This window comes from Nymphalis io, chromosome 29, assembly GCF_905147045.1.
Source record: "Nymphalis io chromosome 29, ilAglIoxx1.1, whole genome shotgun sequence".
Taxonomy (NCBI): Eukaryota; Metazoa; Arthropoda; class Insecta; order Lepidoptera; family Nymphalidae; genus Nymphalis; species Nymphalis io.
The window spans coordinates 604,118-621,787 of NC_065916.1; the positions used below are offsets into that span (position 1 = coordinate 604,118).

General features: G+C 37.8%; 1 protein-coding gene across 5 annotated transcripts in view; it reads right to left on the reverse strand.

The window, feature by feature from the left end:
• Positions 1-17,670, reverse strand: part of LOC126779438 (serine/threonine-protein kinase 10) — a 57,075-nt gene that overhangs the window by 33,868 nt on the left and 5,537 nt on the right. Inside the window, exon 2 of one of the 5 annotated variants that reach the window (XM_050503362.1) lies at positions 5,322-5,569. The exons of the other annotated variants lie outside the window; for them this stretch is intronic. The gene's annotated coding sequence lies outside the window, so the exon portion shown is untranslated. The remainder of the gene's footprint in view (positions 1-5,321; positions 5,570-17,670) is intronic. 5 annotated transcript variants of the gene reach the window in all.

The following is a 17,670-nucleotide window of genomic DNA, read 5'->3' on the forward strand; positions in this document are numbered from 1 at the left end:
TATGTACATATAAGCAAGTCTCGACTTAGTACTTATGTACAGTAATAGGAGTGCTCGGGTCACTGGGTGCACGCCGATCAGCCGTGACGTTTGGCCGTTGTGACCGCTACTTAGATGCCCGTCCAATGCCTTAACACGGTATTTAATATCAACAAACGTTTAATTAAACAATTAGATTCATCGTACTGGATTAGTTCAGCAGGTTGGACTGTGACTCACGGTAGCATGCGAAAGCGATCCCGTGGCGCTCCTCGTTAAGACGGAAAGGGTACCGCTGGTTTTTTAGTGGGTATTCCGATGTTCGGGGCGCACTCGGCGCCTTGGACACCGGCAAGGGGCTCGTACATACCCCCCACCACTGTTCCCATAGGGGAAATGCGTAACGCGATTTTCCAGCGTTAAAAAAAAAAGGTTGGACTGTGACTGGACTACGTGTAGAGAAGACACACTATGGTGTTTTTTCTTTGTGTTATAAGTAGGCGGACTGGCGTATGGGCCACCTGATGTTAAGTGGTCACCACCGCCCGTAGACACTGGCGATGGTAGAAATATTAACCATTCCTTACATCGCCAATGCACCACCAACCTTAGAAACGAAGATGTGATGTCCTTTGTGCCTGTACTTACACAGGCTCACATCCTTCAAACCGGAACGGAACAATACTAAGCACTGCTGTTTAGCGGTAGAATATCTGACGAGTGGGTGGTACCTACGCAAACGGGCTTGCACAAAGCCCTACCACCAAGTAAGTCCTATTTCAATACTAAGCTGGTACTATATGCCAAACTTGAACATACAAACGATCGTCGAGAATGTTATAAATAAATGTTTTAAATATACATATATGTATATATGTATATGTATTTATTAGCGAATTAACGCATTCCTGCATTATGTCACCATCGACCGCAGCACCGAGATTACTCACACTATAGTATTTATATTGTTTGTATTGTGATATGTTTGTGTGGGTGATGTCATTCGTTACGTTGGCCGGTGGTCCGAGTGAAGACAGTGAGATTTTAAAAAAAAAAAAGCTTATTCGCTTAAAACAAAGACGCATGCAATACATTTTTTCGAGTACATCGTCGAGATGAACGTGTAACAGTCGGGCTATGCCACTGTGTCCGAAATCGGGTCCACGAAACAGCGAAGAGGATTGTTAATACAACGTACTAGAATAATGTTATTTAGAAATGTAATCATAAAATATTAACTACATAGTTCTTTATTTAACTGTAAACGCTCGCAACGCTCGTCACAATACAATAAATATATAAGTATATATAAATTATTAGTAGCATTTTTACTAAAAAAAACTGGTAAAGCGCAATTTTTTACGTGAATGTCTATCAATGTCTATCAAATCTACGTCAGATTCATTTAATTATACCTGTAAAAAAATTGCGTTAATAAAAATGCAACTAATAACTTAATTATTTATTCGAGGCGTGTCCGACGAGAAGCGCAAACAAATGGCGTTGAATGTTATATCTAGTAGTAATCGTAGAAGTATACAATTAATTATTGTGTTCGTATAAGTATCGCCTAATTGTACTTTTTAGTTTTTTTAACAAAATAAATTAAAAAAAAAAAAAGCCATTTATATAATAGTTAACTTACCAAACCTATTTTCTTGTCAATTGTCGTGTACATTTCGAAATCGAGCCGTGAAGCATACGGAACGGTATACGTTCGAATATTTATGTGCTTTTATGTTATCGATATGAAAATTAGAAAATAATACATAAAAAAAAAAAAAACTAACTTCCTCGACCAATCGGTGAAAACTCGTATCGTCTAAATCGCTCCGCGTATTAACTTGTATTGCGACATGACACGACAATGGAAACGCGATCTGAATTTAAGTTGAACGTAATTGGAATACATCTTAAGTTTTAATCATAAGCCACGGTCAAGAGAAAAGGTTATAGAAACGGTTGAACAGTTTCATTGAATCTAATTGATGGTCAATTGTCGGGAGAAGTTATTTATTTTATTTTATTAATCCTTTATTGCACACACCTTACAAACATTTAGTAACATATAATAGCTTACTAGCTATTATATGTTGCGTAACATATGTTCTACTGAATATATAGTACGCAAAGGCGGCCTTATCGCTTAAAGCGATCTCTTCCAGGCAACCTCTGTAGGGGTGCATGTCAGTCACCTCCACGTGGTGCACCCTGGGCAACGGGGTCGACCAGCAATCCGATGTTTTTCCGGAATGCTTGTCGATCGCGGCTGAGACTGACGCGGCGGAAGTGTCGCGGGCCGCTCCTGGGACTTCTCTGTTGCGCAGAGTTGACCAGCGAGCGGCTCCGTGGCAAATAGGAGGACTCCGGGGTCCTTTTGGGCCGCCGGAGAGAGAGAGGAGGAGTTGGTCTCCGGAGTCCTTTCGGGCTGCCGGAGACAGGAGTAGAGGAGTAGAGGAGGAGGGAGAGGCGGGTTCGTCCAGTTTCGGTGTCGATGCTGGGCGGACAGACTTCGGTCACCGCCTTCTCAAACTCGTTTCCCCATCCAGGCGCCAGCCTGTGGTGGGACCGAGGGCCTCGCCTTCACCGGCCGGGTCGAGAGGAGAAAACCTCAGTAAAAAAAACAACAGGTGGGTCGCTCACCCAAAGCGACGGCCGCAGGTGGGGTCGCGGTGGTGTGCTAACGCGTTCCCGTAACCCCGCCACCATGCGGTGAGAAGGAAACGAGGAGGTTTTAGTGGGTAGGACGATGGCCTTCTGCCCCGTGAGTCCCACATACCCGTCCCGGTCGTGTCCGGGCGGCAGGCGTAAATGCCTTTCCTCCTCAAAAAAAAAAAAAAAAAAAAAGGCAACCTCTGTAAAGAGAAATGTTTACGTGTTTTCTTTTAGCCAGGATCACTAATCGGGCATAGTTTGCGAACAACTTATACTTAAAATGCTTAAGCTTTGGAGATGTTATTTTTTTTATAGAATAGGAAGGCGGACGAACATATGGGCCACCTGATGGGAAGTGGTCACCAACGCTCTTAGACATTGGCATTGTAAGAAATGTCAACCATCGCTTATACAGCCAATGCGCCACCAACCTTGGGAACTAAGATTTTATGTCCCTTGTGCCTGTAATTACACTGGCTCACTCACCCTTCAAACCGGAACACAACAATAACAAGTACTGCTGTTTTGCGGTAGAATATCTGATGAGTGGGTGGTACCTACCCAGACGAGCTTGCACAAAGCCCAACCACCATTTAATATTAAAGAACGTACATTCTGTACGAAAATGCGTCCGTTTGCAAAAACGCACAGACACATGTAAAAACGCATCAAAAACAAACTGTTTTAATTATATTAAAGGGTTGTATACTATGGCGTCAATGTATGGATGATTGCGTGAATTTGTACGTAGAAATAAAAACTCTTTTGACGTAACAAACTTATATGTATTTGAACAATATTACATTTGAATCGTGACTAGCGAACAATATAGAAAATAATATGTAGTAATAAAAATTGTGAAAAATTGTTTGCGTTGACAGCGAACGGCGATGCAGAGGTAAGAAGTGTCAATTTAAGTTTTTTCTCAAGTTTGATAGCGCGAGAGCTCCGTGACATTACATCTTAGCTCCTTTGTAGCTGTCATTCTCGTACACTTAATGGACTAACATTCTCAACAGGGTACTACTGATGAAACTCAACGCTACGACCAACGCGTATATAATTTAGAATAGCCTAATATTTATTGTGGACACTAACTGCGGGACTAGTCCACAAATTCAAAGTCGCTCAGCGTGCTATGGAGCGAGCTATGCTCGGAGTATCTTTGAAGGATAAGATCAGAAATGAGATTATCCGGAAAAGAACCGGAGTCACCGACATAGCTTGCAAAATTAGCAGGCTGAAGTGGCAGTGGGCTGGTCACGTATGTCGTAGGACCGATGGCCGTTGGAGCAGACGAGTCCTAGAGTGGAGACCGCGAATCGGCAAGCGCAGCGTAGGGCGCCCTCCAGCCAGGTGGACCGACGACCTTAAGAAGGTGGCGGGCACCAACTGGATGCGGAAGGCGGAGGACAGGGAGCTTTGGCGCACCTTGGGAGAGGCCTATGTTCAGCAGTGGACAACGATTGGCTGTTGATTGATTGATTGAATATTTATTGAAGTTAATTTGATTATAAATCTTGTTTTAATGTTATTTAACTTCGTGATATGATTTTTACAACTACCGAAATTATAATGATCTAACTTTTGTATAAAAAGCGATGTATTTACGATGAACGATCATAATTATTGTTGAACTTGAACAGGGTGGTCAATCTGCCTCTTTAATGAATATTGTTTATAACAACACAACACTTCTTTCGCTATCCTGGCTCACCTTCTGTTTCAAATAAATTACTTGGGTTTGGGCTTTGGGAAAATCCATATCACCACCCACTTATATATTCTAATGCCAAGCAAAACAATACTGAGTATTGTTGGTGTCCCGTTTCGAAGGACGAGTGAGCCAGTGTCACTACAGGAAGAAGGAATATATTACGTAGCACTTTAGTTCCCAACGTTGGTCGCACATTAACAACGTAAGAAATGGTTAATATTTCTTAGTGTCAATGTTTCTAAAAGGTGGTGACCATTTACCGTCGGTTGGCTCGTATGTAAAATAAGAACTATTTTATTAAATATTTACGAAATTTTCGATCTATGACAGTAATATATATATATATATATATATATATATATACATAATGACTTAACTTCTATATATAAATGTTCGATCATAATTCGGTAACAAATCAATTCGAAGTCATGTTTTATTATTAGAAAGCACGTAACATTGAAATGACTAATTAAAATTAATTACTGATAAACGAGTGGGTACGTCAAATATGATTGAGAATTATTATATATCAAAATATAGTTAATCTCGCGGCGTCGCTCGTGTACATTCTAGTTTATTATGGAGACGTTATTTCTTATCCATTGAAAACTACACTAATAGTGTAAGTCAGCAAAAGTTTTACAGCTGGGCTAACGTCTTGCTGGGAAGATGATTGCGGGTTCAAACTCAGGCAAACATTACTGAACTATCGTGTGCTTAATTTGTGTTAATAATTCATCTCGCGGTCGACAGTGAAGGATAAAATCGTGAGGACACTCTAATTTTATTGAAATTCTGCCATATATGGATCCTTTGACCGGAATTGAAGCACCGTGTGATGGAATAAGCACCAAAAAACTTCTCTCCGAAAGTAAGAAGATGCCTTAATCAAGCAGTGGGGCGTTTACAGGCTGTTAGTTTAAATCAATTCAAAATATTTAATTCAACATTGAAGCATTATTACACTTACTTAATGATTGTCAAACTAGAAACTACCACCGTTTCTGTTCGGTCACTCAACCATGCTTTTTTTTCGGATTGTCTAGTACTGTTGGCCTTACTGGCCTCTACATCGTCACCGGGCGGGATGGGCGAGTTGAACTCAGCCGGATGTTGGGAGCCACACTGGGCTCAAGAGAGACGGGCGTCCAGGGTGCTTCCTGTGAGGTCGGACCTCGGCTTAGGACTCCGTTGAAATCGGGAGGGAGGACAACCACGCTGCAACAAAACGCTGGTTGATTAATAAACGTGTAGCAGAGTACCACGCCCCCCCCCATCTCACACGCGAGCGCGGCTATCCGAATAGCAATAAATAATTATAAAATGGTACATAATACATCGTTTTAGAGGAAAATCGCAACAATAAATAAACCTTGACTGATTTAACCAAACTAATTAAACATTATAATAATAATCTATTTGTAAATTGGTTGTTTTATATCGTTTCGTTGGTTTAGTGGCGAGTTTATATGGCTTTGGATGAAAGTGTTGGGTTCACTCAATAGTGAACCGACGATTATTATTATTGAGACATTAAAAATTTTGAGTTTATCAGTCGAGAAATTGTCATTACGAGCGAAGTTAAATGAAGTAGTAACAGCCTGTGGATGTCCCACTGCTGGGCTCCAAACCGTCCCCTCTTTTTGGAGGAGAAGGTTTGGAGCTCTGTCCACCACGCTACTCCAATGCAGGTAAGTGGTATACACATGAGGCAAAACTCCAGTGAAATTAGACACATGCAGGTTTCCTCACGATGTTTTCCTTTACCGTCAAGCACGAGATGGATTATAAACAAAAATTAAGCAAATGGAAATTCAATGGTTCTTGCCCGGGTTTGAATTCACGATCATCGGTTAATATTCACGCGCGATCCAACCAACTCTTTCTGTGCTTTCCGAGGCACGGAGTGCATACTTCCTGCTTCCGGACTCCGGGATGCAAATGAGAAATTTGTCGACAGTACAACGCAATATTTTTTTATCGGCCCCAGGACTCTGGATCTCCGGCCTTATATCTAGCAACTGGACCAATGCAAAATTTAAACAAGTATTAACAATTTTCGACCGAACGTTCGACGACCGCATTCCTTGTGCTGGGATATATTAAAAAAAAAAGAATAGCGCGTCATTGCTCGGTCCGGTAGATGATATTACATTTGGCACAATGTGGGTGCTTCGAAATTTCAAATAGTTAGCAAAGGTCATTTGTCGTTTTAGTTGATGTTTGTTAGCATTTATTACGAATTAATGGCATTGTTGTTTGTTATTTGCTTATTATTAATTATAAAGTCACATAATTATTTGTGTATTCTTTAAAAGAAAAAGTCATTTTCACTTCTGGTTTGTAAGTTAAGTTATATTTTTCACATTTAACGTTCTGTTACTTAGTCGATAAGGTAACATATTTTAGTTTTTTTTTTTACAATTAATAGGCAAGCGTTTGACCGTTGACTTGCCTGATGTTAAGCATCGACACGGTCTAGGATGTAGCACGCTTGCCTATAAGAAACCTGTTCACTCTGGATTTGAAGACACCAACATTGTACCACCAGGAAATACTTACTCTGGCATATAAACATAATACAGTGCAACCTCAATATAACGAGCCTCAATATAACGATTCCCTCGATTTAACAAAATCTTCGAAATCCCCTAAAACTGCCCGTAAGGGCCAATACAAAAAAATATACATTGCAAGCATTTACCTTTATTTAATTAATTTGTCAACTTATAACCTTTACATGACGAATCAAAACAATCATTCACGCTCAATTCCCAAATAATAAATGTCTCGACAGATTTCAGACACGTTAAAATTTTCGTAAGACAATCATTGTTGTTTGATGCCGAGTAACGTAAGCACTTCTGTTTGTTGCTGTTGTTAGTTTGACAGTTACGATGGCGAGAGAAATAATAAATCATTAAGTATGTGAACGTACAAGTATTTTACCGTGTTATAACTCATCGTACTAACCTAACATCTATATAACAAACCTCATTGTAACAAATTACTTGGTATAACGAAGATTTTTTTTAAATCCCTTGTTTTGTTATATTGAGGTTACACTGTATTCGTAAACGCTACGAGTGACGCGCTTGTCGAGTGCATAAGAGCTGCGACCGCATCAGTGAAAACGTTTTATGGCACTACCTGCTGTTATTGGAGTGACGCCCTCCGGTCTGAGTTGCCGTACAGTCGCGGCGACTTGTTCACTTGTATTAATTACATCTAGACTATTCCAATCGAAAAAGCAATAATAATCAAATCAAACTCATATTCCATGCGATTTGCATAACTCTTCTATATTATTCATTAAAAACACTTCTCGATTAATATATCAAATTTAATAATACACACAACACTTTTCAACTTAAGTTCAGTATACACTTTAATTTCACTTTTAATGTTCCGATAACGACTTTACCGTCATTTTTTTGTGAATCCAAAATATATCGACCAATGATATCGCTTCAAATCAATTTCGAAGTTGTTATTTGTCTTTAATCTTCCTTTGGTTGGAACAGCTATATGGGAGTCTGCTTCTCTCGTCATTGATTAGTGATTATATTTATAAAAAATCTTCGCTCGCGCCTCAGCCCGCGTCTTAGGGGAGGAGTTAGATATAACTGTTAGGATAGGTTAAAGCTTTACTGGTGGTTGGGCTTTGTGGAAGCTCGGTCTGGGTAGGTACCACCCACTCATCGGATATTCTACCGCAAAACAGCAGTACTTGGTATTGTTGTGTTCCGGTTTGAAGGGTGATCGATCTAGTGTAATCACAGGCACAAGGGACATAACATCTTAGTTCCCAAGGTTGGTGGCGCATTGGTGATGTAAGCGATGGTTAACATTTCTTACAATGTCTATGTCTATGGACGTTAGTGACCACTTACCATCACAATTATACGATACGGCGATCGCGTCTTCAGTTTAACTTGTTTAAGACGCACGCCTTTAAATTAAACTTAAATTTCTGAGACATTGGGTCAAAATCAGATTAACTTATTATGAACTGATAATTAACCTTTTGATCTGTATTGTCATTGGTCGCTTGTGTCTGATGACGCAACAGGCGACCGATCAGCGTTCATATTAAAGCCATATTAGTTTATTTCAACGTCTCAGTGATTAGCGCTAAGACTATTAGTATCATTAATGGAAATACATTTTTCTATCCGACTTCAAGAAAAAGTAGGAGGTTCTCGATACGATTGATTTATTTTAAAGGTTGTACTTCTAGTTCCAACTTCCAGCTCTGAAAATGGGATCCGTGAGGAATTGAAAAAATAATCCTCTTTAACATTTATAATATTAGTTACTTGGTGGTAGGGCTTTGTGCAGGTTCGTCTGGGTACGTCACGGTAGCATGCGCAATGCGATCTCGTGGCGCTGCTCGTTAAGATGGAACGGTTGTACCGCTGGTTTTTTAGTGGGTATTCCGATGTTCAGGGCGCACTCGGCGCCTTGGACTTGGAAACGCGTAGTGCGTTTTTTTCAGCGTAAAAAAAAAGGTTCGTTTGCGTATGTATCACCCGCACATCGGATATTATTACGCAAAAGAGCGGCACTTAGTATTGTAGTGTTCGATTTCAAGGGTGTTTGAGCAATTAAAACTACAGGTATGAGGTACATAACATCTTAGTTCCCAAGGTTGGTGGCGTTCTAAGGGTTGGTTAACAATTCTTACAATGCCAATGCCATCACGTGGCCAACATTTGCCCAACTATACTATAAAAAAATTTAGGATTTAAATAAAATTCAGCTTTCATCGAAGTCGGTAAACGTAGAGCTTCTTAGCGCGACTGTTCGATCGTCTCAGCGAAACGCATGCCTGACACGCTTTCAATCCTATTGCTTTGTGCGCATTCCCTTCACCTCCATTGATTTAAGAGCAAACATACTTAACGCGAATATTTGTTCGTAGAAACTTTTACCTTCCATTTTATTAAATAATTCGACAAAAATATAAACGATTAAGATGCGATATTAAATTTGTGGTCTGGTGCAAAAAAAAATATGCAGAAACAGACGTTTTTTGTTACCGCATATGGGTAAAACTTTGTGGGTAATATTGTGGGTATTAGTAACAGTGACAGCCTGTGAATGTCCGACTACTGGGCTCCTATCCATTTTTGAGGTGAAGGTCTTGGAGCTTATTCCACCCAATGGCTGGGTGGAATACAGATATAGCTAAATTTCAGACAATAATTTAGCACAAATAAATTAAATATGGTTTAGGACTAGGCCATATTATCATTTTTTAATAATATAAAGACTTTTATAAGTAATAGAAGTTCCTTAGCTATTAAGTAACACTGATTTCGCCCTTTCTGTCAATATTGATTTGACATTCGAAAGAAAAATACAGCATTGTTAGACTAAACAGTCCTAAGGTATCATTCAAATTGTATATTGGTTCCCGTGAGCTTAAATAGGCCTAGAACAAATGAACGTAGCGTGCTACATCCTAGACCGTGTCGATGCTTTACATAAGGCAAGTCAACGGACAAACGCCGGCCTATATGTAAATCGTAACCAGGCACCACTGAAGTTTCATATGTTCAATTTGTGTTTATGATTCATCTCGTGATCAGAATGAAAACGTCGTGAGGACACCTGTGTGCCTAGTGCGAGTTTATTTTATTTTACAAAATCCGTAAATGTATTATAATTGTATGTATGTAAGAATGACCAGTGTAAAATCGCTAGCAAACCTAATAAATAATCTAGACGGCGCTGTTTTCATTCATAAGTATAAAAAATCACAAATCACTGGGTATATTGAACGTGGCGAATGAGACTCTACTACGGGTTTCCGCCAATCCGGATTGAAGCAGCGTGGTGGATTACGATCCAAACCGTTTCCTCAATAAGTGAGAGCCCTTAGCTTAGCAGTGGGACATCGCTTTATATATACGTATTAATTTTTTTTTTCATTTCTAAGAGTACCAGTGATATATGAAAAACCGGTATAAACGAGATACATATATATTTCGCAAGTTGGCAGTTCAGTTGGTTTGAAATATTTGAGCTGGTGATGCAACAAACACGATTCTATCGATATGAGTGTTTGTAATAATAATAATACGAGTAACGTATGAATAACTACCTTATTAATAAATTTCGTTTAAACTACCTTATTAATAATTTAAAAAAATATCGTTTTTTTATAAATGTATTTATGACAAAAATATTAATATTAATAATAATATCCTGGGACATTATTCACGCCGTATGCATCTGATCCCAAACTAAGCAGAGCTCGTACTATGGAAACCAGACAACTGATTTACTACATATACTACTTTTCTTTTGTAAATTCATATTTATATAGATAATTACACCCAGACTCAGGACAAACAGACATGTTCATGCACACAAATGTCAGTCCTGGGTGGGAATCGAACCCACAATCTTCGGCGTGAAAGGAAACTGTCTACCAACCACGCCAACCGGCCCGTCACAGGTATCTTAATTTTATTAGTCTATAATCTATATTTTATAAATAGACAAAACCATTATTTTTTCCCATTATTTTTTTTTTGTAGTTTAGACAGCTGTTGACGAACGTTCGTGTTATCCATGTATATTTATCTCAGTTCAACCACCAACCAACCAACCTTGGGAACTAAGATGTTATGTCTCTTGTCTTGTCCCGTAGTTACATTAGCTCACTCGTCCTTTAAACACAATAATACTAAGTACTGCTGCTTGGCGGTAGAATATCTGAGTGGGTGGTACTCAGACAAGCTTGCACAAAGCCCTACCACTGAGTTAATATGTGTTTTCTATATACGTGTGTGTATATTTATATAAAAAAAGCCGAGATGGCCTAGTGGTAAGAACGCGTGAATCTTAACCGATGATCGTGGGTTCAAACCCGGGCAAGCACCACTGAATTTTCATGTGCTTAATTTGTGATTATAATTCATCTCGTGCTTGACGGTGAAGGAAAACATCGTGAGGAAACCTGCATGTGTCTAATTTCACTGAAATTCTGCCACATGTGTATTCCACCAACCCGCATTGGAGCAGCGTGGTGGAATAAGCTTCAAACCTTCTCCTCAAAAGGGAGAGGAAGCCTTAGCCCAGCAGTGGGACATTAACAGGCTGATACTGTACTGTACTGTATATTTATATATATGTAAGTATATAACTTCACAACGTAGCCGGTTTCTATGTTAAAGTTCCATTTGAATCGGGTTGTATGTAAGGAAATGTCTTAGTAGTCCAGTTAGAATTTTCTTTTTATCGAATACGCCGTTTACAGTTCGCAATTTTAATTTTCGAAGGCAAGGTATTTGACTTGTTGGAAAAAAAGGCGCCCGTCGTGTTGTAATATGTACAAGCACACAGTACGTGCGGAGAGATCGTTCAGCTAAATACGTATTGCATTAGAATATTTCTTCATAAATAACTAAGACGAACCATTTCCAATTAAAGTTAAAATATCCAAAAATCTTTTATATGTTTAAAATTTCAGCTTTCTATACTCAGACAAACTATAAGTACAGATTTTAAAAAACGAAACGAAAAAATCCAAATTAAATACATTTTTCTACAACCTACAAAAATTTGAATTAAGAACGTTGACGTATCGACCGACTATAATAAACGTTTTTTTTTTTTTTCTAATAGTAACATCAAAGCGACATCAATAACGCCAACGCGTTCAGGAAGTAATGGTGCACACGTGTAATACCGTTCTTTGATTTACTACAAATTCCTTAGAGATTAATATAATATCTGTTGTAGATAAACCGTTTTGTGTAATATATTGACGTACGTTCGAGATACTAAAATTCCTATCGATGCAATCACACGCCTTTAATGTAAATACAGGATACATTGAGAATATGTACTTAATGAATATACAATATGAACAACTCACTGGGAGTCAACATACCTGTCCCATCACGCAACATAAATACGTACATACCTGACCTGTCTCATTACCTGGTGTCAATTTTATTACGATATATTAAACAAGTTTATATATGTTTTTATTTTTTATTTGTATCGCCCAAATTAATTTCTTTGATAAATTTACTTAATCTATAGACACAAGACGGTTTCTATATTTGGGGGTTACTCAGTACCCCGAGAACCCCCTAAGAATGGAGGCCGCTTGAGCGGGCCAACCGTCGGTGCGTCACGGTAGGATGCGCAAGCGATCCCGTGACGCCCCTTCGACAACACGGAGTGGGTACCGCTGGTTTTTTAGTGGGTATTCCGGCGCCTTCAGTTCCGGCGAGCCCCACATACCCCACCTCATGTGGGGGAAACGCGTAAATGCGTTTTTCCAGCGAAAAAAAAAGACGGTTTCTATATCTTTCTCGTTTTATTATATGTATCGACAACACTACACGGTTATAAATGGATGACATATATTTTTCCGATTACAGAAAAGTCAGTAAATCCCGAGTCGAGATATCCATTTTTATAATAAAATCCACAGATATTTTTATCTTCTAAGAAATTAACTCATTTATTTAATGTATATTACTCGATACAAAATTATATATGTATACTAGCTGACCCGCGCCCACTTCGTTGGGCGGTAAACATTTTTACTTGTAATGAATTTATGATTGCGGAGTGCTATGATTTATTCACTTACTGCCAAAAGTCGCGTTGGCAACAACATCCGACTACCACGAAAAAGTCTTTTCATTTATCGGGTTAATATATAGCCTATGACACTCACAAATAATGTGGCTTTCTATTGGTAAAAGATTTATCAAAATCGGTTTAGTATATCCAGAGATTACCCCGTACAACCTCACAAACTTTACCTCTTTATAATATTAGTATATATAATAAAAAAGTTTTTTTTTTTTTATATAGAACAGGAAGGCGGACGAGCTTATAGGCCACCTGATGGTAAGTGGTCACCGACGCCCATAGACATTGGCATTGTAAGAAATGTTAACCATCGCTTACATCAGCAATGCGGCCACCAAACTTGGGTACTAAGATGTTATACTTGTGCCTATAATTACACTGGCTCACTCACCCTTCAAACCGGAACACAACAATACTGCTGTTTTGCGGTAGAATATCTGATGAGTCTACCACCAGATTGGAGTTTGTATTCGTTTATTATCTAAAATGATAGGTACGTAGGTAGCATACATGAATTATATAACTCAAAATATACTTTGCCATAGATGTCTATAAAAAACTAGTCGAATTTCACGCAAAAAATAACATTAATTTGACAAAATGAGAAAGTAAGCTAAAATTTTATATATATATATATTGAATACGTAATCATCGATAATTGTCGTATGTTTTATTTTATCGTATATTTATATCATACGTTCAGAAACAACATTATATTATAATTATAGTATTTTATGGTACCGTTTTTTTTTTGTACTGTACCATCGATGAGAAAAAAAGGGCCGAATAATAATCAAATGTACACATACGAATACTTATAATTTTTATTGTACTTATTATAAACACACAGTAATTAAATAAAAACACTGTACCATAGATGTGCACAAAAATGTGGTCTTAGTCATTAAAAAAAAAAATTAAAAAAAAAAAAAAAAACCAACCGCGCGTGCCACTAAGTTTAATGTTAATAAATATTCATCAGAAGCAACTCGTGTGTTACGTGTCCATACGTAATTATGTTAGCGTGAAAAATGTAAATTTAAAAACTCATTCAAAAATCTTATTTAAAAGCTTCCATATATTATTAAAAAAAAAAAAAAAAATAAGCGTGATCGTTTTAATTATCCTGACTTACGTAATATTTAAATCAGGACAAGTTATGATTTTATGATTTCAAATAGCCCAGCGGGGGGTACTCTGGTCATCTGATAGTTAGTGATTACCATCGCCGTAAACTATGACGCTATTATGCTATATACTTATAAAATAAACAAAAACTCGAAAAAAATCACTAATTATACCTTGCAACTGAAAATGTATTAATAATTAATTAAAAATAATCGATTTAATTAAGTTCACAAGTGATTTTTTTGCTCGGACGCACAGACTTTCTATATTAATATTGGTGGAGTAGCCTTATTAATAAACATTACATCATTTTAATTATATATCAACGAATATATATTGTATAATCCTGATTCTTTGGAATATTGTGACCACTCCTAACACGCTAAAATGGAGGGGGTAAATAGGTGCTGTACATAAACAGATCATTCATATAATTGTATTGTATATAAATATAATTATATAATATGCATATATATATATATATATATATATATATATATATATATATATAGGTAGGGCTTTGTGCAAGCTCGTCTGGGTAGGTACCACCCACTCATCAGATATTCTACCGCAAAACAGCAATACTTGATATTGTTGTGTTCCGGTTTGAAGGGTAAGTGAGCCGGTGTAATTACAAGCACAAGGGACATAAAATCTTAGTTCCCAAGGTTGGTGGCGCATTGGATATGTAAGCGATGGTTGACATTTCTTACAATGCCAATGTCTAAGGGCGTTTGGTGACCACTTACCATCAGGTGGTCCATATGCTCGTCCACCTTCCTATTCTATAATATATATATATAAAACGTTAGTATAAAATTTCGTATTAAAAGTACACTTTACCTGACGTTTTCTTTAATGCTACTAATTGTCAAACCCAATACACATATGTAAATTATTCCTGTTGCTAATTCCATGGCTACTAACAATTTTAATTATAGCGCTACTTAAATAATCAAAGGAAAAAAAAACGCAACACGATATTTTAAGATTAAAATCGAGACATAATCTGTGTTAAAAACTTTTTGCACTCGCTTTAAAGCGATTCAAAAGTAATAAAATATTACGTACGTGATCTCCAAATTCTATAACATTTAGAAGCTCTTTGATCATTCCGCATATAGTGTAACGGCTCATTCGATATAAATATACACATTACATATGTTGTAGTCAAAAAAGCGTTTTTAGAGCTAGGTATACGCACTTTTAATAAAATTCCACAGTCTACACTTTAGTTGCCACAAAGAAGCTTTCAATTAGTTCATTAATCTTATAAAGCCTTATTACTCTGTTTCTGAATATAATAAAGTAACAGCCTGTGAATGTCCCACTGCTGGACTAAGGCCTCATCTCCTTTTTTGAGGAGAAGGTTTGGAGCTTATTCCACCACGCTGCTCCAATGCGGGTTGGTAGAATACACATGAGACAGAATTTCAGTGAAATTAGACACATGCAGGTTTCCTCACGATGTTTTCCTTCATCTTCAAGCACGAGATGAATTATAAAACACAAATTAACCACTAGGCCACCTCGGCTGAATACAGTATGTCTGACAAAAATGCGATTGAATGATTGGTGGATCTCGTGTAGGAACTAAATGAATTTAATTGATACTAATTTGTATTTAAACAACATAGAAAAAAGATTAACTACTGAATTTCTTGTCGGTTCTTCGCGGTAGAATCCATAATCCTAACCGGGGGTAGCGGTTGACGGTTCATAAATACATACCGTAACAGCCTGTGAATGTCCCACTGCTGGGCTAAAGGCCTCCTCTCCTCTTTTTGAGGAGAAGGTTTAGAGCTTATTCCACCACGCTGCTCCAATGCGGGTTGGTAGAATTCACATGTGGCGGAATTTCAATGAAATTAGACACATGCAGGTTTCCTCACGATGTTTTCCTTCACCGTAAAGCACGAGATGAATTATAATCACAAATTAAGCACATGAAAATTCAGTGGTGCTTGCCCGGGTTTGAACCCACGATCATCGGTTAAGATTCACGCGTTCTTACCACTAGGCCATCTCGGCTTTTACATACAAGTCTATTTAAATAAAAATATTTTTATCTGATTTGACTACTAACTACTTTTGAGTGTTATTAAAGTTAAAAGTCAACGGTCAAAAGTACTTTCGACTGATTTGACCAGTTAAAAGTAGTTTTAACTGGTTAAGAGTTTCGACTCAAACATATGTATATAAATACGTTTCAAAGCGTGTTTATATATAAAAATACATACGAACATCATAAATCGTTCTATTCCGGGTCCGCTATAAAAATGCGTCGCGTCCATTAGAGTAACTGTTCACCGGACGCGTCGCCGAGCGGAGATGTGTACGTGAGATGCGCAGTGACTGAAGCTTATCATCGACTCGGAAAGGACACGCGGGTCTGATCTGAAGGTAGCGGGTTCAAATTTTGAAACTTTATGTTTTATCTATGTACATCAAAAGATATATATATACTTATACTGCAGGTATCTTAGGGGGGGGTTGGCACGCGCAATTTGGCGATGAGCGGTTTGGGATGACAAATTCCATTACGATACGATCCCGATTCAATTCCAATCCAAATTTGACTATAGGGCTTTAATGTAAATATTTAGAAAGTGCAGAATTAAATTAATTAATATGATAACGGATAAACGGCAACGATTACGCTCCGATTACAATTCGATAGCAATAAAGTGACAATTTGTTTGTCGAATTAGACCACAGGACTTGCGGTGTATGAAGTACATTTGAGAAAAATCGTATTTAAAGTCTTCAATTGTAAAGCGAAAATATAGCGATGAACATCAATGTCACAAGTGGAGAAATATCTCGTTGCTATTTCGCGATGTGTTATGAGTTTTGCAAATATCAAATACAGTTTTATTTATATTTAACGCGTAAACACCGACGACGTAATACTCTTTTAGCGCTTATGTAATTACGTGTGACGTTTTTATTTTTTCATTATATAAATGCATTAGGATTGATATTTCGAGAGTTCACTGGTGGCTATTATAATTATTGAATATTATCAATATTATTCTAATAATATTTTCATTATTAATTTTCACGATATAATTGACAAAGATTACATTAGCGCCAGTATTTGGAAATGCTACGTTCGCATGGTGTGGCCGAACTTCTATATTGCAGGAATATTGAGATTATTTAGTGACTTATCAAACGTCATTCCAGCGTTAGGCATAGCCGTTTTAATTTTGTACATGGAAAATGTAACGAAAATTGACAGCGTGGCACCTGAAGTGACCATACTAGAGTTTTTTTAAGAGGGCTTTCTGCAAGCTCCTCTGGGTAGGTACTGGGTATAAGAACAAATCTTGCGAGATGAATCGGAACCACTTCCTTTCGTCATACGGAAATGTAATTTAACATGTCGGTTCAGTTGCGATGACAATGAATTTTCACGGTAAGCATGATCTGATTCTACACTCGGGATCGTCTCCAGATATGAGTTACATTTCTACTCAACGACCAATAGCATTGCAGTAACAGCCCGTGTATGTCCCACTGCTGGGCTAAAGGCTCCTCTCCCTTTTTTTTCATGTGTTTAA